Source organism: Alexandromys fortis, unplaced genomic scaffold (assembly GCF_014885135.2).
Source record: "Alexandromys fortis isolate MF-2015 unplaced genomic scaffold, M_Fortis_MF-2015_v1.1 scaffold_40, whole genome shotgun sequence".
Classification (NCBI taxonomy): Eukaryota; Metazoa; Chordata; class Mammalia; order Rodentia; family Cricetidae; genus Alexandromys; species Alexandromys fortis.
The window spans coordinates 6,704,564-6,727,454 of record NW_026067966.1 but is presented as its reverse complement, the minus strand read 5'-3'; the positions used below and the strand labels follow the sequence as shown (position 1 = coordinate 6,727,454).

General features: G+C 37.7%; 1 long non-coding RNA gene across 1 annotated transcript in view; it reads left to right on the top strand.

Annotated features, from left to right (window-relative positions):
• LOC126508748 (uncharacterized) overlaps window positions 1-22,668 on the top strand; it is a 53,252-nt gene extending 30,584 nt beyond the window's left edge. The window contains exons 2-4 of the long non-coding RNA XR_007593959.1: window positions 17,450-17,617; window positions 19,266-19,315; window positions 22,408-22,668. This is a non-coding gene — a long non-coding RNA (uncharacterized lncRNA). The remainder of the gene's footprint in view (window positions 1-17,449; window positions 17,618-19,265; window positions 19,316-22,407) is intronic.
• The last annotated feature ends 223 nt before the right edge of the window (window positions 22,669-22,891 follow it).

The window sequence follows — 22,891 nt, the reverse complement described above, 5'->3', positions numbered from 1 at the left end:
AGGAAGAAAGAAATCAGAGAAACATTACCTTTCACAATAACCACAGATAACATAAAATATCTTGGGGTAACACTAACCAAGGAAGTGAAAAAGACCTATTTGACAAAAACTTTGTCTTTGAAGAAAGAAATTGAGGAAGATACCAGAAAATGGAAAGATCTCCCATGCTCTTGGATAGAAAGGATCAACATAGTAAAAATGGCATTCCTACCAAAAGCAATTTATAGATTCAGTGCAATCCCCATCAAAATCCCAACACAATTCTCCACAGACCTTGAAAGAACAATAATCAACTTCATATGGAAAAGCAAAAAACCCAGGATAGCCAAAAAACAGTTCTATACAATAAAGGAACTCCTAGAGGCATTACCATCCCTGACATCAAGCTCTATTACAGAGTTAGAGTAATGAAAACAGCTTGGCATTGCATAAAAACAGACATGTTGACCAATGGAATCGAATTGAAGACCCGATAACTAATCCACACACCTATGAATACCTGATTTTTGACAAAGGAGCTAAAATGATACATTGGAAAAAAAAAGAAAACATCTTCAACATATTGTGCTGGAATAACTGGATGTCAACCTGTAGAAGAATGAAAATAGATCCATATCTATCACCATGCACAAAACTCAAGTCCAAATGGATTAAAGACCTCAATATAAATCTGACCACACTCAACCTGATAGAAGAGAATGTGGGAAGTAGCCTTCAACGCATGGACACAGGAGACCACTTCCTAAATATAACCTCAGTATCACAGACATTATGAGCAACAATAAATGAATGGGACCTCCTGAAACTGAGAAGCTTCTGTAAAGCAAAGGACACAGTCAATAAAACAAAAAGGCAGCATACTGAATGGAAAAAGATCTTCACCAACCTCACTTCACACAATTACTAATCTCCAAAATATATAAAGAACTCAAGAAATTAGACATTGAAATTCTAAATAACCCAATTAAAAATGGAGTACTGAACTAAACAGATGATTCTCAACAGAAAAAATTCAAATGGCCAAGAGATACTTAAGGAAATGTTCAACTTCCTTAGTTATCAGGGAAATGCAAATCAAAGCAACTCTGAGATACCATCTTACACATGTCAGAATGGCTAAGATCAAAAACACTAATGATAGCTTATGCTAGAGAGGATGTGGAATAAGGGAAATACTCATTCACTGCTGCTGGAAATGCAAACATGTAAAACCACTTTGGAAATCAGTATGGCAGTTTCTCAGAAAATTGGGAATCAACCTACCTCAAGATCCAACAAGCCGGGCGGTTGTGGTTCACGCCTTTAATCCCAGCACTCGGGAGGCAGAGGCAGGCAGATCTCTGGGAGTTCGAGGCCAGCCTGGTCTACAAGAGCTAGTTCCGGGACAGGCACCAAAGCTACAGAGAAAAACCAACAACAAAACAAAAAGATCCAACAATACCAATCTTGGGAATATACCCAAATGATTCTTAATCATACTACAAAAGCATCTCTTCAACTATGTTTATAGCATCATTATTTGTAATAGCCAGAACATGGAAACAACCTAGATTTCCCCTCAACTGAAGAATGAATAAAAAAAAAAAGTGTGGCATGCTTACACATTAGGGTATTACTCAGTGGTAAAAAACAATGACATCTTGAATTTTGCATGCAAATGGATGGAATTAGAAGACACTATACTGAGTGAGGTAACCCAAACCCTCCAAAATGAATATGGTATGTACTCACTCACAAGTGGTTACTAGCTATAAACAGCAAAATATTCTTAAGCTAAAAAGTAATATCTACTCTATCTATAGTGGGTTTCAACTGACTTGATCTTGTCTTGTACAGGTGCTCATGGTTGATGTAAGAGAACTATTGTGACAGCCATGTTACATCCTGAAGACAACATCTCACAGACTCTTCCCATTCTCCAGCTCCTATGTTCTTTCTACTTCCTCTTCCTCCATGCCCTCTGAGCCTACAAGCCCACACTGTGAATTATTGGTAGTATACAGTTCCTCAGGGAAGAAACGTCATTCACTGTTGAGCATGTGGCCAGGGTTAGGTTTCTGATGATCCAGTGGATGGCCCCATACCTATTTATAGACATATGGGACAGCACTAACAGGATGCAGTGAGTTGTCAAAAACAAACAAACCAAAACAATTAAAAAAAAGAAGACATGAAAGTTAGGAGGGGGCACTTTAGAGGGACAAATTTGGGGGAAAAGTATAATCATATTGTATGTATATATGGAATTCTCAAAAGTAAAGAAAATAATTTTAAAATAATATTGTGTGTATTAATTTATTTTTATAAGAAAATGACAGCAATTGGAATTGAGAGTTATTGTGGTAAATATAAATAGGACAGATATATGAGGCATGTGATGATTATAGAAAAATCAGGAGATTGTGACATTGTTATCTAGGTTTAGGCAGGAAATAATGACATCAAAGGAAGCTATGAATGAAATAGAGGATTCAGATACAATAGAATTGACTATTAAAGCTTGTGAGAGTCTTAGAAGTTTTGTATTTTTAGATCTCCCAAATTAAAATGCCAAATATAAATCCATCCCTGGCAAAATGGGAGGATCTTTTCTATAATCTCAAAATAATTGCATAATAATATGGATTTGCTGGCTGAAAAAATAATATGAAGGTACTCTAGGAAATCTGTTGGAAATTTGATATGTGAATATGTATTTAGAATTAGGCTAAAATAATTTTGTGTTATTTTCCTGGTTTGTTAAAGAATACAGACAGTTTATTTCCCACAGATGGTCTTTGTGTGCCTTAAATAACTGAGTTAATTAGAAACTTCTTTGATGCAACTTATTTATTTTGTTCTATTTTCCTCTTGTCTAGAACAAGATCTAATCCCTCTGCTTCTAATATCAAAATATAGGAAACACAGTATGTAAAACTGCTCATCCATTGATAATTCAGGGTTACATAAACTACTTTGTTTATTCTTATACATTATCAAGATTTTTAGAAAGGCTTCTCATTAATACTAGTATTCACGGACTTGTGTATCACTTTCAAAATGCTGGGAATTTCAAGAGAGAAGGTATCTTTACCAAAACAGGTCTTGACATGTCACAGACCGAGTGACCGTGCTCACTGCAGTTAGGAATTCTTTGTGCTGTCTAAAAAATGTCCTGTTGCTCACAGTCCGTGTCCTTGACACTTAGGCAAGGTTTGGCTGCCCTGAAGTGGCATACAGTTCATGGTCATGCTTTATCGTGATGAATCAGACCCTTTCTGGTTGTTTTCTGTGAGAAGACAGCTTTGGAGATACCAAATTACATTTTTCAAATGGAATTGAAATAGGTGGTGGCATCACAGATGAGTCATACTTCTTTAAATCAAACAAACTTTTGTCACTTATCAAACTCCATTGTTTGTAGGGGTATAAGAGTAAATAGGGCTTAGATTCTACATGATACAAATGACTCATAGTCCATACTACGAATCACAATGCAGTGATGCTCTGTTGATTCCCAGCATCTCGGATTTACTGGGTGGAGACTGAGATGCGCATTTATAACTCAGTATGTTTCTACCAAGGCATTTCTGACAGGCTAAGTGTGCATGTGTGTGCACAGGTATCTCTCTCTCTCTCTCTCTCTCTCTCTCTCTCTCTCTCTCTCTCTCTTTCTCTTTCTTTCTGTGTGTTACTTTAGAAAATAGACCCTCTTTTTCCAAAGACTGTTATGCACTTGGTCTTTACTCACCTGTATAAAAACCACAAGATACATACAGACGAGAGTTAAAGTTTATTTCAAATAGTAAAATGTTTATTTGAGCACATTTGTCTTTTTTTCCATGTAATAAAAGGCATCGTATATCTGTGAGACAGATGCTCCTGGCTAAGCTTCAGCTGGAGTGACATCCTGGTGGGTCTGATTATTTTTGATCGCTATCCATGTGTACTAGATAGGGCCAGTGCCTGGTAGGGAGATGCCTGTGCTGTAAGTATTTGACTGCCTTCCCCAGGGCTTCCACTTGCATCAGTGCTTTCCTTTGTACTCAGTGAACTCAGCATTTCCACAGTTGCAGCTACAGATCTCACATCAACAATAAAGTAGCCAAGACATTCAGATATAGTGTGCTGGATTATAGTTCAAGGAGCCCTGTGAGGTCACAGCTCTCTTGCTGTTATGAACCAAGTACGCTCCTGCTGGATTTTCGGCCACTTCCGCAGGACTCTGCCTCTCCTTTCCCTTTCTCTCCCCCCCCCCTTTTTTTTCTGAGCAGCATTGAATTTGGCTGTTTCAATGAGTGAGGCTTCCAGAGAGATGAAAGGATGAGTTGTTTCTTGGAAGTCTGCTTTTCTCTTTCAACAAGAACCCCAATGGAAAATGAAACACGGTTGGGCGTGGGAGCTGTGGAACACTTGTTCAAGAATTATAGCAATGCATCTAGCATATCTCCCTAGCCATCCTTTTTAACAGGCTCCAGGCTATCAGCAAGAGAACACCCGTGGCTTCTGTCTGGTGACTTTCCTTTCACTCTCCCTGTCATGGCTCAGCTCTTACGGCATCATTAGTGCCCAGCTTCTCTGAAAGAAGTTTTCTATATCTGCCCATGTTCCAAGTGGTTCCTGTTGTCTCTTTGATTCATGCTCTCTTCCTCATGATTCCATATACATTTCTCTAACTTTGTTTTAGAACAGAGTTATTAATCTCATTCTTTATTTCAGGGGGCAGAATTTGATGCTTACCTCAGTGGTATCTTATGCTCCTAAAGACTGCTCTTAAAATTCTCAGGGGATCTTACACTGGTTGACAAATTATGAATCTTTCATCTCCTCATCAGCTGGGCCAGATGGTACTCCACAAACTACTTCTTGTCTGAAAGGACTCCATTTTCTTGGCTACATTTTTTTTTATCTTTTTTTAATCTGTCATCTTGATAAGTGGTTGTGTAAGTCATTAAACATTGACCTTCAAAATTAGATTACTTATTTTGGCGTATGGAACATTTTTCATCAGAGTAGCTTGTTATGTTTGGATAAATGATACTCATTTGTGCAAAATTGGCACCTTACAAAATTGAGTTTTACAATCGTGAACATTAACTATTTTTCCATGTGTTTGTTTTCTTTTTAGTAGCTTCTTAAAAAAAAAAGATTTGGAGTTGCCAGCATAATTTTTGTCAGTGTTTGGGTTTATTATTGAGACTGTTTTATTTTCTTATTATACTATACCATTTATTGCTACATTTTTCAATTGGATACAAAAGTATAATTGATAATATTGTTTTTAAGTTGAAATTTTTTCCAACAAGATTGGCACATTCATTTATCAGTTCTAATTGCTTCTTTGTATGTAGTTTTGGGTTTATTATATATAAAATCATGCCATCTACAGATCTGTACATATTAAAAATTTATATTGCTTTGAATATCTTAGTTTCTCTGTTCTTACAGTTTCTCTTTCCACAGATATTGCACTGTCTGGATTTCATAGTCATAGTATTGAACTGAATTCATGGAAGTTGTTGTCTATTGATGGCAGAAGAAAGTTTTTAAAATTTATCAGCTAATGAAATTTGCTCCAGACATCTTACAGGCATAATTTATCATTGTGAGGAATATTCACTTTTTAAATTTTTCTGTCATTCTCTTGAACAGGTATTTGATTCTTATCAAATACTTTTCCTGACTTTATTGGAGCAATCATAATCTTTCCATAATACTGCTAATGTTATGGTGTTCACTGATTTATTTTAACTGACAAACCAACCTTGCATTTTGAGATATCTCATGACATTCTTATGTACATCTACATTTAGTTTGCTGAGACTTCATCTTGAAACATCGTATTTCTGCTCATGAAAGTGACTAGGGTATGGTTTTGCTGTCTTTATGCCAAATATTCTGAATAACTAGTGCAATGACTTCACACAAAGAGCTGCCACCAAACTTACACTTTTTCTGTTCTGTGGATGCAGTGTGTTGCCAGAGAACAGATTCTCTTACTGGACTGATCGAGCATGGGATCAAACTGGACCCTCTGAATGTGGCTGACAATTGGGGCGACTGAGAAGCCAATGATAATGGTACTGGGATTTGTCTCTACTGCACGTACTGGCTTTTTGGGAGCCTAGTCTATTTGGATGCTCACCTTCCTAAGCCTGGATGGAGCAGGGAGGGCCTTGGACTTCCCACAAGGCAGGGTACCCTGCCCTCTCTTAATACTGAAGGAGGAGAGGGAAGGATGAGTGGGGGAGAAATGGGAGGAGGGGGAGGAAATGGAAATTTTGAATGTTATTATTTATAAAGCAATAAAAAAGAAAGATATGGGGAATTTGTAATCACTCCTTATTTTTATATTTATTCTAGGGAATAAAAACAGCCAAGCCATAGGAAATGAGAATTTTCTCTTTTGTTTCTCTTTCATTTAGTTCTCTCCCTTGAATAAGAAAAGCATTTTCTGACTCTTCCTGTCATTTGTTTTCTGTTATGAACTTCCCATTGAGGCCCTCTGCATTCACACCATTTTATAGAATCTGTGCATATCCTCTTTGTGCCCTAGAAATCACTATTTCTTCCCAGTTTTCCAGATCTGGCATGTTTTAATGAAACTGCTTGCATAGAGGCTAGCATGTTACCTTGCTTCATGGTTTCCTGACAAAGCTTTTCTGCTCTATTTCCTGGACCAGTTCCTGTGATTAACTCTGTTTATTTTCTACCTTTCCTAAAATTTATTTTAACACTTGCCAAATCATCCTTTGGTAGTAACTAATTGATGATATTTGAAGTAGAAACAACTCTTTTTTATTTTTGTTTGTGCGTTTGTAAGTGCAGGTATTTGTTCATTTCTGTGTGGGTGAACACACACACATGCACACACACACATATGACAGAGGTGGACATGGATATCTTCTCTATCATTCTCCACCTTATTATTTGAGAATATTTCTCTCACTGAGCTTGGAAGACAGAGATTGAGCTAGGCTAGCTTCCTAGCAAATCCCAAGGATCTACCTGTGCTATAAGACAATGCTCTTGTACACTGTAAAGATTTGTCACTTGTATTAGGTTAAAAAAATTGCTGATTCGTCAGTAGCCAGGTAGGAAGTATAGGTGAGGATAGAAGAATAGGAGAATTCTGGGAAGAGGAAAGGTAAAGAGACAGTCACCAGCCAGACACAGAGAAAGCAAGATGAGACTGCCTCAGTGAGAATAAGTACCAAGCCCGTGACTAAACATAGACAAGAATTATGGGTAATTTAAATTGTAAGAGCTAGTTAATAATAAATGTGAACTAATAGGCCAAATAGTTTATAATCAATATAAGCCTCTGTGTATTTCTTAGGGACTGAATGGCTGCAGGACCAGGCAGGAAAGAAACTTGTGTCTACAAATGGTACCCAAATGTTTGGCAAGATTTTCTACATAAAGAAAGAGAAAGCTTTAAAAATAAAGGATTGTAGACAGGCAAAAACAGAGTCAAGTGCAGCTTCTTGGTAACCATCTTTTCTCTGGTAGGCTCTGTTTGGTGGCAGTGAGCAGAGCACAGCTCCTATAAGAGAGGCTTTCTGAGTCAGCATTAGTGGCAAAAACCTCACAACTCTTAAGAGGCTCTGCCACCAAACACTTAAATGGTGTTTACAAGTAGCCAGCATCAGGCTTCTTGGTGGTGAATTAACCTAGAAACTCCAGAGTTGTGGCAATAAATGTAGCTCCTGCCAACACCTCCACAATGAAGCTAGAATCTCAAATTGTTAAGGAATACGGTGGGGCCAGCTACTAAAGCTACAGCTTTAATCCTAGCCACAGTGCTTAGCATATTAAAGACTCATGTCAGTACAGTAAGGACAGATTCAGATGAAAAAATCCTCTAAAGGTTTTACAGTGTATTTATAAATATACGTAGTCTTGGGAGAGCAAAGAGAAAGGATAGAGAAAGTACTTAAAGAAAAGAAATAAAGTAGTCAGGTGTGGTGGCACATGCCTTTAATCCAAGCACTTGGTAGGCAGAGGCAGGCAGATCTCTGTGATTTCAAGACTAGTCTGGTCTATAGAGTGAGTTCCAGGTCAGTCAAAGATACATAGAGAAACCCTGTCTCAAAAAACCAAAACTTAAAATAAAAATAAAAGGAATAGAGTTAAAAAACATAAAAATTGAAAATATACAGAGAATCTGGGTAAATATGCTATTGTGTTGTCTTTGAATTGTTTGACTGTGAGGAAGGAGAAACAGCTGTTAAATGACATTTGATTATAAATGCTGCTGGGTTAATCCAACCTATACATTTTAAAAATACCTTGACTTCAAGATTTAAGTCAAAAGATATGTTACTTTGGAGAGGAGGTTTTGCTTTGGTTTATACAGGAAATGAGAGGCTGTGGATTCATTATCAGTTGAGAAAAATAAAGTTTGATAGAGGAAGACCAAATGAAAATCTCCAATGGCAACAAATGACTTCTATAATCCAACATTTCAAGGAACCTGTTTTGAATTTTCCTCTGAGTTTTATATCCAGAACAGCCTCAAGACTGCTGACTGAGATGATCTAGGCTCACAAAATACTCCAGTCAGGACTTAACTATAATCCTAAATTTTCGTTGGGTCCTAGAAGATTATCAGTGCCCCCAGTCTGCAGGGAGTAGCCTAGAAAACTATGCCCACATTCCCCTCAAAAATGGATTATGAGTGTTTGTTTTTGTTCAGCATGTTTGTTACAAGTTGCTATGGATAATGGTCAGGAGGAAAGCTAAACAAAGGAGATTAGATTTGGAGTTTTTGTTTTAAAAAGAAAAAAATGGGGGAAACGCTGTGGGATAGTGCTCTTGTACACTGTAAAAATTTGTTACTCATGTTTGTTTAATCAAACAATGATTGGCCAGTAGTCATGAAGGAAGTGTAGGTGGGGTGACCAGACTAAGATAATTCTGGGAAGAGGATAAGTGGAGACTCAGTCACCAGCCAGATGCAGAGGAAGCAAGATGAGAATGCTGCACTGAGAAAAGGTACCAAGTCACATGGCTAAATATAGACAAGAATTAAAGATTAATTTAAGATGTAAGAGCTAATTAATAATAAGCATGAGCTAACATGCCCAACCATTTATAATTAATATAATCCTCTGTGTATTTCTTTGGGACTGAATGGTTGTGGGACCAGGCAGGGCAGAAACTTTTGTCTCCACACCTGCTTCCACATTACCAGGACTGGAACGATATGAGTGTGCCACATGGTAGGATTTTGGGTGTGTGATGGGGACTCTATCTCAGATCCTTGTGTTTATAATTCTAGCACTGAAGAGATAGAATGGTCCTTGGAGCTCACAGCCAGCCATGCTGAAATAACTTGCTTCAGATTCAGTGAAGAGAACCTGTGTCATAACTAAAGTGGAGGTCAATGGGGGTAGAAGAATGGGGGAAATCACCCTGAAGTCCTCATGGACATGTAGGCTTATACCCCTTCACTCACATACTTATTCACATGTATGCATTAGTGCATGTGTGTCACATGTGTTCATGCATGCATGTGTGCAACAACAACAACACACACATACCTGTATTCACATAAAATCTGATGCTTATTTCCCTTCCATTGATGTTACCTGTTACCTTGAAACCTTTTCTTGGTTATTTCTCATATATATCATGATAAATGCCAATAGCTGTAGAGCCCACCTCATGTTGAAATGTGACTTTCTCTTGGAATCATCGTTGTGCCTTGTTTGTTTTTACTAATCCTGTAAGCACTGAATGTACATGTATTAATTTGATTAAAATGAAGAGCCAAGTATAATTTCCATGAAATTAATCACAAAACCCAGGCTGAATTGCTTTAGTAAACACAGAAAGTATTGTGTTTCATTCCCAGCATGCTTTAAATGCTGGGGAGTTTATGAGGCTGTGATCACCGTGGCAAGGTGTCAAAATGGTACATTGTTTTTCAATTTTAGTTAAGTCAGCCTTATTCATCTTAAACACTCTCAGTGAAGTCAAAGTTTGTATGGAAATATTTGTGTGTGTTACACGTCCCTTTGTAGCTCTTATTGCAAAATGTGTTTTTTTTTTCATGAATCTTGCTGACTTGCTTTCAGGATTTATTTATACATTTCTCAAATGTAGAAATTCTGTGAAATTAATTGTGAAACACTGGCTGAATTGCTTTAGTAAACAGAGTGAATATTGTATTTTATCTTCAGCATATTCTTTAAACTATGGAGTGTTAAAATCTTGAAAGTCTGCATTCATTCTACAAAAGACTGGGTTTTGTCCCAATATCATCATGTGTGTTTGGTATGAATTCTCTCTCTTGTGTCTCCAACTCTCCTCTTTCCTTACTCTACACCTTAGTAGGGAAATATATATATAGCTGATGTTCTTTTAAAGTATATGTATGTTTTTACTGGGTTGCCTTTCCTAGCCTTAATACAAAGGAGAAGTTTAGTCCTACCTCTATTTGATATGCTATGTTTTGTTGACACCCATGGGAGGCCTGCCCCTTTTGGAACAGAAACAGAAGAGTGGATGGGGTGGTGCAGAGGGGAGGCAGGGAAAGGGAATGGGAGGAGAAGAGGAAGGTGAAATTGCCTTAGAGATGTAACACTGTAGGAGCCTGCTCCCACAAAGTCAGCTAGGCTTCTGGAATGGGAATCCTCAAGGCAAAAGAAATGGTAGATGAAAGAAACTGAGACAGAAGACACAGCAGCTATAATCGGAAGGTCTGTTTGGTCATGTCGAAACAGCCAAACAGCTCAGAGTTTACTTCAGAACTTGCTTGTACTCAAAGGCAGAACAAAGAATAATACAGACTGTGGAGTCAGTATCTAACCAAGACCATTCCTGTCCTTGAGTGAGCAGCTTCCTCTCTGACCTGTGCTTGCTGTGTAAGCAGCCTACTTTCTGTCTTGAGGTTCCTGATGCTTGGCATAGCAGTATTCTTTGTACTAGATAGGGTCTTCTTTTCTCATGGGCAAATGTTCTTTCCCTTGGGCTAAATCAGAAGTTTCTCATAGCTCTAAAAATTATTAGAAAAAGCAGAGCAGACAAGCTTGAACTCACATGACTTATAAATCAGAATTGACTCCAGATAGAAATGGAGTCATATGTGGACTACCACATAAAATATATAAAAAAATATTAATTAGTAAAAAGGAAAAAAGGTATTTTTATTTTTATTTCAAAACAAAGTAATTTAACTGGATAATTATTTTTTACTTTGTATGAATTTTCTTGCCTAAAATTAAATATTTGGACACTTCTCTGGATGCATTTGACACCATTAAACAAGAGGCCGAGGTCATCCCATTAATGGCTTTCTTTTTAGTTATTGTTTTATTCTGGTAAGTAAATAGCCATTATATCTAGGGATAGTCCATAAATTTATCAATTTATTTTTGGTGCTTGAGCCAATATTATGATCCTTACTACTATTTTTTATTTTTAATTTTCTCATTAAAGATGAAAATAATAAATACAAACCAATACATATAAGAAGTATTATTCTAAACATTTACATCTATGATTGACAAACACATTTTTAAAAAATTAAACAGTTAAGTGTAGTAAGGCTCAAGAAGACATGTGACATTCCTTTTCCCATGTCTGCAAAATATAAAATAACAAAATAAAAAGTCAAGAAAACTGAGAAGGTCGATAGATAGTAGGTTGTCAGGTCAGGCTGCATCCTGCTCTAAACAGTTCTCCATGGTATATGACCTGAGTGATACCATTGTCTAAAAGGGCAGCCTACTCTATCTCCAATTCAGAGGCGGGAAAGATGCTACATTTTGCTTTTTCAACAAATTTCCAGAACCTTTCCAGCATGAAGCATGAGATGCAGACTCAATAACTTACTCATTCACATGAGTAGAGTATCATTACCTATGGGTGTATAGACATAAACCAGGAGCATGTGGACACCTAAATGTATCAGAACTAGAACAGAAAAATCAGGCCTTCCAACTTACAGGACACATCTGATTTAAACACCCCAACCAAGACAAGAGGAACTTGGGGACTTCTGCCTGGCTCCAGGTTTGTAACCATTGTTAATTGGCACTCTTGAGGGACCTTCCTACCTCTCTGCCTCAATGCAGCATCTCTGACCTTCACCTGCAGTTTCTTTAACCCTTTTGTGAACATTCCTCTCCCAAGTGTGCATGTAAAAGTATGTCGAGAATCTGTGGTTTGAGAATTAATATTAGTAATTGAGATTAGAATTTATAAACTGTAACAATCTTCTATCAAGGGATACCTATTATGGCCTCAGTATTAAATGAAATCTGGATAACTTGGTGATTTACAAGCAATGAAATCAATAGAGTTGGTGAGTTAATTTTTATTATTTGTCTTCAATAAACTCTTGACATTGTGTAAAGACACGGGTGTGTTTTTTTATGTAAATGCTCCTGACAGTGTCTGTGAGGGATAAGAATTAACCAGTAAAGAGAAGTGGGGCAGGTGTGGTTATTAGGGTCACAATATGATCATAGTACACATGAGAAAGTACTTTCATGAGACCATGAGTTTATAGAATTATCACACACTGATAAAAAGGAACCTAAAAGATTAGAGAGAGGGATAGTTCAGTGATTAAGAGTGTGCATTCCTCTTGCAGAGAAGATGAGTTCTGTTCCCGGCATCCAATCAATCTTCTCTAGGGGAGTCTAGACTCACTGATGGCCTCCATGGACACATATGCGCATGCACACACACCTTGTTAAAAATATTAAAAATAAATACATAATAAAGAAAATTATCCATGACATTTGTACATATTTTTTAATACTGAAAACTCAAAGGATATAACTGAGGTGTGGTGAAATTTCATTTTGTGCACTCTATTCTAGTTACAGTCCTTACGAATAAAAGACAAGATCACTGAGAGTAAGGCAGAGAAGCATAATAGGAGACCACCATAGAAATAAAAACACCATTGCTGTAAGTCTTATTTAGTTTTGAAACTTATCAAGAGTGTGTCCTAGAGCACGTCACTTGTTTGAGCTTCTAGATCCTAAATTGTTGAACAGAACTAAAGATAGTATTCAGAATTTTTTCTTTTGATTTGTTAAACTAAAATAAGGAATTGTCAGTCACGTCTTCAATGAAGAGGAACCTTTTACACAGTCTCAAGCTTTTGTATTTTGTTCCTTTTACTTGTTTATACTGATAGGGAAATTTACTATTCTCATTGCAGGGAGCCAGGTAAGATGGGAATCTGAACAATGACAGTGGCACTAGCACCTTAAGACCAGTACATCATATATTATGCAATATATGTATCATTGGATCTCTTAAGACCTCTTAAAGTAGACCATGGGTTTTCTTTTTTTTTTTTAAATGTAACCACAGTGTACTTTATTCTAAGTACTAAATCAAAAATATAAATGTCTGAAAGGATTTCAGTGATAAAGTAGGTTTGGAGAGTAACTACAAATGAGTCTTCTATACTTCCTTGTAATTTAAATAATACCTACATGGAGATAAGGAGCTCACAGAAGAAATTTTGCTCCGTTTCTGAGATTACAGTGTAATCTGCAACACTGAGTTCAAAGCCCTAAAATTGTCAGTGGTGGGACACTTCAAACTTCTAGAGGAAGATCAATGCCAGTGTATAGATGCAATAATGCATACTGAAGAATTCTTTATTTTCCTACAAGCAGCCTATAAAGGACAGGAAATGAGAGCAATAGCTTTAATTACTTACGTCTACTGGCTAGAAGGATGTTCTGTGGGAATGACATTATACTTTGCCTTTCTCTTCATGTGGATAAGTAAATTACCTCTGAAACTTATAGGGAAATGTGTGTGTGTGTGTGTGTGTGTGTGTGTGTGTGTGAGTGTGTGTGTGTGTAAATCATAGATACAGAGTCGTAAGTTAGCACCCTAAAACTTCCAAGAGGGTTTTCGCCTTTTCTCTTTTCTATCTAAGCATAGGGAATGGTATGACTCCCTTGGCACTGTCTAGTTATATCTTAACTTGACAGAAGCTAAAGTCGTTTAAGAGGAGGCAACCTTAATTAACAAAATGCCTCCAAAAGATTGGATTGTAGGGAAGCCTGTAGGGCATTTTCTTAGTTTGTGATAGATACAGTAGGGCCCAGTTCATTGTGGTGCTGTCCCTGATCTGGTAATTTTGAGTTCTATAAGAAAGCAGGCTGAGTAAGCTATGTGGAGCAAGCTAGTAAGCAGCATCCCCCATGGCCTCTGCATCAGTTCTTGCCTCCAGGTTCCTGCCCTTTTTGAGTTTCTGTCCAACTTCCTTTGATGATGAACTATAATGTGGAAGTGTAATCCAAAGAAACCTCTTCCTTCCTAAGTGTCTTAGGTTATGGTGTTTCATCACAGCAATAGGAACCTTAACTAAGACACATCTAATATATTGTTTCTCCAAATTTACAGGTAAAATCTTTAAGTCTAAACTCTCAGGAAGTGAATCATGGTGCAGTTATTGGAAACCAAATATATTTTGGGGTAATCAATAATAACTGAAGTGCAACATAACTGATATGAACTTGGTATGTCAATACCACAGCTACACAGGATAATTAACCACATAAAGATATCTATTTTTAATGACTATTATGCAAATAAAATTATCTAATATACATGAAAGTGATTGGTGAATGTGAAGTTTTCTAAAACTCCTGATTATTGCTGCTATTAATATTTCTGCGAATCAATTTCTGCCTTTATAGAATTTGATCAAAGAGTTTGTATCATTTGCTACAGCACAGATTGCTGTGATAATTGAGCAAAAATATTATACCAGAAGTTCTTTGTAAGATATACAGTACCATACAAACGACAGTTACCTTTATTGATTTGTGCATTAATTGTTAGTCCTCAAACACAAGTTGGTTAATGCTCTAATGATGAAAATTTGAACTACAAAATCTCTTTTAAATGCTGCAATAAAGTAAATAGAGGTTGAGACCATCATTTCCTGTGAAAAAAGTTTTGTCATGAGACTGATTAGACTAATTGAACAAGGCCTGGTATTGATTTTGTAGTTTCTTCCTACTTTGGCTAAGAATGCGAATGAGCTAAAAGTCATGTATACTAAAATGCAAAGCTAAAAAGCTAATTCATCAACTTGAGAGCTCTCTAGCCACTCAAAAAGGTGATCCTTTGGAATCGTTGTGAAGTGTGTTAAAAAACGCAGAGTATCAGGTGCCCCTTCCAGATTCACTCAGTCAGAATCTGCAGTTTAATAGAACCTGGATAGGCTGGTTTCTCTTTGTGATTTGTAGGCTCCAGAGAAACTAGACAACAAAGAGACACTAAGAGCAACACACATGGATCTACATAGGAAGGTGAAAAAGACAAGATTTCCTGAGTAAATTGGGAGCATGGAGGTCAGGGGAGAGGGTAGAAAGGGAGAAGGGAGAAAGAGAGTGAAGAAAAAATGTATAGCTCAATAAAAACAATACAGAAAGATAAACATAAAAAATAATCCCTGAGTATACTTCTATTTATGAGCTTATTCATGAGTTCAACTAAAAATAAACTAGGAAGCTTCACCTTTGATAGTATTAATTATATACTTAGTTAATACATTTAACACTTAACTTCATGTTCTATAATAATTATTATTTAAAAATAAAAATAGTAGGGATTTGTGCACATTTTAGTTTTTATGTCATGTTTATACTTTATTTTTCTTAGTTAATGTATTAATTTCCATTCACCTTTGATGTCCACTCTGGATTCATTCATATATTCTATAATAATGTTTTGAATGATTTTAATGTATCTAATACTCTGCTTAATTCTGAGTGTACAGTTGAAACGAGACAGTCTGGTTTCTTTATATCATGGTACTATTAAGATTAGTAGTAAGAGAAAGAATCCCTAATAAACGAATAGTAAAGATGTTGACGGTAGCACTGTGGTAGTAGAAGGGTCCTACGTTGGCAGGTCATAATGGAAAGCATTTCAGCATCTTTGAAGACTAAGAAGGCTGCCATACAAGAGCTGTTAACTAAAGCTTTACAGATGAAAAGGGCTTGGTGTCCTTAGAAAGCTCAATGGAAGCTTTTGGGTCTGTAGTTGGGTGAGTAGGTTGATAAATTGAATATGCCTGCAATAGGCAGAGTATTGCAAAGATGGTCTTCATGTCTGTCACTGAAGTGTAATAGACACAGTCATTAATGTTCAACAGTCAGATGGGGAAAAGTGAAAATGGATGACTACATCTGAAACACCCAATTTACATATGAAAACATTAGTCCAGTGTTTCTGTGGTTCATGAATTGGACGGAACACATTAGAAGCCTGCGAGGGTAACGCAAAAGCCTTGGATGAAGATGAGAGATAGGTTTTAGGACTATTTGTTTGTATCTGTAGCTGTGGCATCAGATGTATTCCTTGCCACCTTTTTTGTTCTGCTTTCCAGTCCACATCTCCTCGCCAAAGCTGGCTTCTGTTCACACAGGTACCAGCTGGAAACTACAGAAAGACAGGGCAGCCCTTGCAGGCACAGCCTGTCATCCATGGCACTGGGTTCATTCCAGACTGACTTGTTCTGTTTCCAGAATTTACCAGATGCCATTAGCCTCTCTGTCTCCATACCACCATGTCCTCCCTGGACTGCTGACAATCTTGATGTTGCCTCACCAATCTGTTCAGCATCTCAATTCTTTCATCCCTTGTGTAAACACTTCACTGCATTAGAATTTATTGGCTTTAGTCATGTAACAGTGTTAGCCTTTCCTGCTTAGACCCTGATGATATAAACAATAAGAGGTAGATAATTGGATATAGAGAGTGAAACAAGAACAGTTTTCAATGATGAAAATCTGTAGCTCTGTTTTGGAAACATTTAAAGTACAAAATCTGTATGACAGCTCTATGCATTGGTTCAGAACTTACATCTGTTTCAGAATTATTATGACTCTTGTACCAATAAGATGCTGCTGCTGATTATTTTCATGGCAGTGGGAAAGCTATCCAAGGAACAAGTAGAAAAAAAGGATTTATACTGAATTGTGAATAATTTGTGTGTCACCATTATTGGAAAAACCTGTAATAGGGACTAAGGAAGTGTCCATGTAACAGAATGCATATTGTTAAAATAGCTAGAATATACAGAGCATCGTCATTATCTACCTACCACATCACATAAATGTGTTGCTAAATAAGATACAACATATTATGGGAACACAAAACTTGTAAGAGTCGTGAACTCTAATAAATTACAGAAAACAAGGCAAGACTAATTCTACTTTAACTGTGAAATAAATTGCCCCTACTGGTCTGATACACATTTTGTTTCTGTTCCCTGGGATAAAGCCATGGCCATACATGCAGCCAGTCAGAATTACCCTACACAGTCCAGGGGCCAGAGTGTATGAAATCCAGTTCATTGTCTTCTAGTCACACTGTGTGCCTTGTTTCAGAGCTTTTGTTTTTGTTGTTGTTGGAATAAAGGAAACTTTTTTTCTAGGACATTCCATTAAAACCTCGAAATTCTAATCTACAGGAAGAGAATCCAGGATTCCAGTCTTTCACGCCACGCATATATTGAGACATTTGTATGTATTTGTGTTTGGGTGGGGTATGTTGACAAGAATGCATGTGCCCACAGAAGACAGAAGATGATGTTGAATTCTCTGGAGCAGGAGTTACAGATTGCTGTGAATTACATGAAGTGAGTTATGGGACCAAATATGGTCTTCTGCAGGAGCAGGGCATATTCTCAACCTCTGATCCATCTCTGTACCCCCACTTGCTCATTACTAAATGTTCTTGCTTCTAATCCTGTACTCCTACTTGCTCATTCCTAAATGTTCTTGCTCGTTCCTAATCCTTTTTTTCTGGAAAACCTCCTGGTCCCACCCACCTCTTAATCAGTGAAACCTAAGAGCAAGTTTGATTGCTCAGCAGGGTCCCTGCTGTCCTTTGCACTCTAGAGTTGGTTCTGTGCTCATTTCTCAAAGGACCCCAACTCTAATCTGAATTGCTTTGATTCTGTTTAGTTTTATTTTCCACCTATGACATTGGGATGAAAACATTAGTAGATTACAAGCCCTGTCCTTGTCACCACTATAGTGTCTGACAGAGTAATCAGCACATGCATTCTTATGAATAAACAGAGAAAGATAGATTTCTAATGTGCAATTCAGAATTGGGAGATTAGTTTGCCTCTTTTCAACTGTTTTTCTGAGACAAATATTCTTTTTTATTTTATTACTTTTTAAAAAAAAGAAAACAAACTCTCTCTTCATTACACATACCAATCTAAATTCCCACTCCCTCTCCTCCTCCCATTCCCTCCACGTACCCTCTCCACCCTCCATCTACTCCTTAGAGAGAGTAAGGCACATTGCTTTGGGGAAGGTACAAGGCCCTCCTTACTATATCTAGGCTGAGCTAGGTATCCATCCAAAGAGAATAGATTTCCATAAAGTCAGTACATGCAGTAGGGATAAATCCTGGTGCCACTGCCAGTGGCCCTGCAGTTTGCAGCTGTCACCCATGCAACTGTCTACCACATTCAGAGGGACTAGTTTGGTCCTATGCTGGTTCCTTTCCAGTCCAGCTGGAGTTGGTGAGCTCCCATTAGCTCAGGCAGACTGTTTCAGTGGGTGAAACCATCATGGTCTTGACCTCTTTGCTCATATTCTCATTCCTCCCACTCTTCAACTGGACTTTGGGAGCTCAGTCCAGTGTTCTGATGCAGGTCTCTGCCTGTTTCCATCAATTGCTGGATGAAGGTTCTATGATAATATTTAAGTTATTCATGCTTAACAAAGCATTTGACAAAATCCAACACCCCTTCATAATGAAGGTCTTAGAGAGATAAGGAATACAAGAAGCTAATACCTATACTCCTTAAAGTGTTCCACATAATAGAAAAGAAAGGAACTTTGCTAAACTCTTTTTATGACACTATAGTTACCTTGGTAACAAAACCACAAAAACAAAACAAAAAAACAACAAAAAAAAACTCAACCAAGAAAGACAATTACAGACTGATCTCATTCATGAACATATATGCAAAAATACTCAATAAAATATCTGCAAACCAAATCCAAGAACACATAAAAAATCATCCACAGATGATCAAATAGGTTTCATCCTAGAAATGCATTGATAAGGTTCAACATAGAAAAATCTATCAATGTAATCCATCATATAAATAAACTGAAAGAAAAAAAAAAACCCTACTTTCCTGCTGACTGGCCAGATAAGCTGAGGCAGGTATGGGAAGGCCCTGGGGTTTTGCCCACTATGGAGGGCTCAGAGAGTAAGGTGTTCTGTCCTGTGGCTGATCACTCAACTCTTGATCCTTTCAGTGTTTTCTCAAGCTGTGTTTCGGAGTTCCATTGAGGTTGCAGGATGATAGGTGAGTTTGTGGCTTGTAGCTTGTGCTGGTCTGGTGGATGGTGGTGGGTATTGGGGCAGCTTACCTGCAGGAAACTCTCCTGCTGATTGGCTAGAGAAGCCGAGGCTGTTGGGAGAGGGGCCGGGATTTGGCCCTGCCATGAAGGACCTAGAGAGTGGGGTTTCTCACCTGGTGGCTGGTCACTCACCTCTTGGTCCTCTCTGTATTTTAGCAAGCTGTGTTTCAGAGTTCCACTAAGGTTGCAGGAGGATAGGCAAGTTTGAAGGCGGGATGGGACTATTAGTTTGCAGGGTCCGGTGGAGGGGGGGTGGGAGAGACACATATTCTTAACCATAGAGATGTGTCAAGTGAAGCCTGTTTGGGTATTAAGGCTGAGCATTTTTCAGAAGTCATTTTTAGAACCTTGATCTTATGAGTCATAGCTCTTTCTTTACCCTACCCCACCCCTACATGTGTAGCCAGTGGCCTTCCTTTACAGAAACCAGCAACAGAATCTTAAGAGTTTCTGTAAAATACTTTAGCTAAGAAATTCAGGATCTGGAAAGACAGAAATCTCTGGGATGAAAGTTTGCTGTTCCACTATTTTTGTTCCTGATTTGTAGTGAGGAGCAATGAAAGCAATCTGTTTACTTAGTGTCTCTGACCTGCTCAGTGAGCCTCCTCCCCATGCCTTCCTAAAACTGATGCATGTCCAGGTGAAACAGCCATTAATCTAGGAAGATATTTGTACTCCTTTATTTTGACATTTTATTGCCCTTTAACTCATTTGTGAAAGATATCAAAGCAGAATCAGGCTGGGGAATACAGGGTCTTTTCATTAAAATGGCAGATCTCTGTGAAATCTCCTCATTCTTCCCTAATGGAAGTCTTTGATCAATGCACAAAAAAAAAAGACTTATGAAGAAAGAAAAAAAAGTAATTTTGAATCAATAAACTAAAATACCACTGCAATAACATCCCAATGTTATTTAGGGATATAAAATTGTTTCCAAGGCAATATTATAAAATTATTCTTAGTCAAAACATTAGCAAGACTGAAAAAACAGGAATGTTTTCATGAGTGGCAGAGTCAGTCACATCATGTGGAATGCAAGAAAAGAGTATGACTAACTTCTGCTATTCAGGATAGGGAAGACGATAACTAAGTGCTCTTTTTTATCCACCAGCTTGGATAAGAAACTTAGGGAACATTCCCCTGAAAGAACCATTGTAGGGTTTGCCATGTCAATAGCTTGAAAATTAGACGTTTATGATTGGTCTGGGATTTCTCTAGTCTTTCATGGGTTTTTATTTATTTAATTCCTCTAAATGACCTTTTGCTCATCTTGGTACAGTTGTGTGACATTTTATTTTTATTTCCTTTTATAGAATTAATTAGTTCATTTATTTTGATAAAGAAAAACTTACAAATGTAGGGAAATGTGTGAGAGGAAAAAACAGTTGTACTCACATAAACTAGAAGTGAACATTGCTATTTCATCACGATGTCCTGCATTATTCATTTGTTCTCTTTGTAAAATATGTAATTTGTATATACACATATTAACATCTATGTATTCACATATTTTAAGCTCACATAGCTAAGCTTCTAGCACATGGATGTAAAATGAAATTATTTCCATATATCCAAAAGACCATCAAGACCTAACTTTTATAAAGTAGTATCTCAGACACTGAAGAACTGGCTGAGAAAAGCCCCTACCTCTCTGCCTTTGTAGAATTTACCTAGAGATGTACAAGCTACTTTCAGTGCTACACATCACAGTGATGTATGTCCTAATTTTAGCTTCTTGAATGGCCCCAAGGATTTTCCTAAAAAGAATTTGTGTTCAGGTACATGGTCCCTTCATACCTTCCTCTTTTCTTACCTACCTTTCCTTTTCTTCTTTATCCCACTCCATCCCTGCAAGAGTAGCCGGTGGCCTTCCTGGAGGCTATCATGGCTTTGCAGAGCCAGACTCAGCATGGACTGCCTTGGGAAATCCAAAGATTAGATATTAACTGATAATTAATTTCTGGGTATTTTATACCACATGTGTAAGAGGCCAAGCATTGGTGCAGAAAGTGATGATTGTGTGGTACTTTAGTTCAGACTCATCTATTCTGTTCTACACTGCAAATGTCTAAGTCACCAAAGCATCATCTTTACCAAGTAGCTGAGGATTTTATGATTGCCCACAGGTTCCCTGGGGTTATTAAACCTAACACTCTTTCTAAACACCCTCTTTAAGATCTTACAATGACATTTTCCTATCTTACCACACTTTAAATTATATTTTAGTGCCTCTGTGAAATCAGCTCTCTAAACAGCTGCCTAAAAGTGCTTAAAATTGCTCTTCTACCATTCCTGTCCTAAAAGAGGAAAGTCATTTTTTCTTGTTTCTCCTGCCTGTAGGCAGGGTAGATCTTTTTTTGCTACTATGCAATCGTAAAATGATGAACAAGTTATTGGGTTTAGAAGTGCATGCTCTTCAGCACAGTAAAATGAAAGATGATTCTTAAAGTACTACCATGGGTATGTAGACTGAGGGAAGAAAAGTGTGGTTGCAGCTGAGCCTTACTGTGGTTTCACTCATGACTCCATACCAAAGCCAACTTTTCTTACTATAATGATATTGACTTCATGTCTTCAAATCCCCACAGTCACACTCAAAAGTAAAAGAATTTCTTTTGTAAGAAAGGCTATTGTGATTTTCTGCAAATGTAATTTCTTATAATAGTATTTAAGACATCTTATCACAACAAATTAGCACCTGTGTGGCCAACTAAAATCCACTTAAAACCTGAGAATGCTTGCAAAGGGATTCTTTTAGAAAAAAACAACATTTAGCTGCATTTTTTGGATGGGCTTTGCTTGCTGGTGGCATGCTGCAGTTCCCTTAAGAGAGGTTTTCCTGATTCTCCCGTAGCAGAAAAAGAAAGTCACAAATTCAAAAATGCAACTTTTTGGGCCATGCTGCAAGTGCAAAATCTGGCTCTTTCAGGAGCCCAAGGCAATATCCCCAGTTAGTTCCTTGGGCAGATGAGGATAGGAAACCTGAAATGACCCTATCCTATAGCAATACTGACGAATATCTTGCATGTCACCATAGAACCTTCATCTGGTGATGGATGGAGATAGAGACAGAGACCCACACTGGAGCACTGGACTGAGCTCCCAAGGTCCCAATGAGGAGCGGATGGAGGGAGAACATGAGCAAGGATGTCAGGACCACGAGGGGTGCACCCACCCACTGAGACAGTGGGTCTGATCTATTGGGAGCTCACCAAGGCCAGCTGGACTGTGAGTGAAAAAGCATGGGATAAAACCGGACTCTCTGAACATGGCAAACAATGAGGGCTATTTGGACTGGAGAGGGAGGGGAAGAGGAGTTGGGGGAGGGGGAAAAGGTGGGAGGAGGGGGAGGGAAATGGGAGGCTGGGAGGAGGCAGAAACCTTCTTTTTTTCCTTTTCTCAATAAAAAAAAAATATTACTTACCAAAAAAAAAAAAAATCTGGCTTTTTCAGAAGACGGAGCATTTAAGTGGGGTTTGTAAGCAGAATGTTACAAACTGCTTAATGGCTCAATATAGACC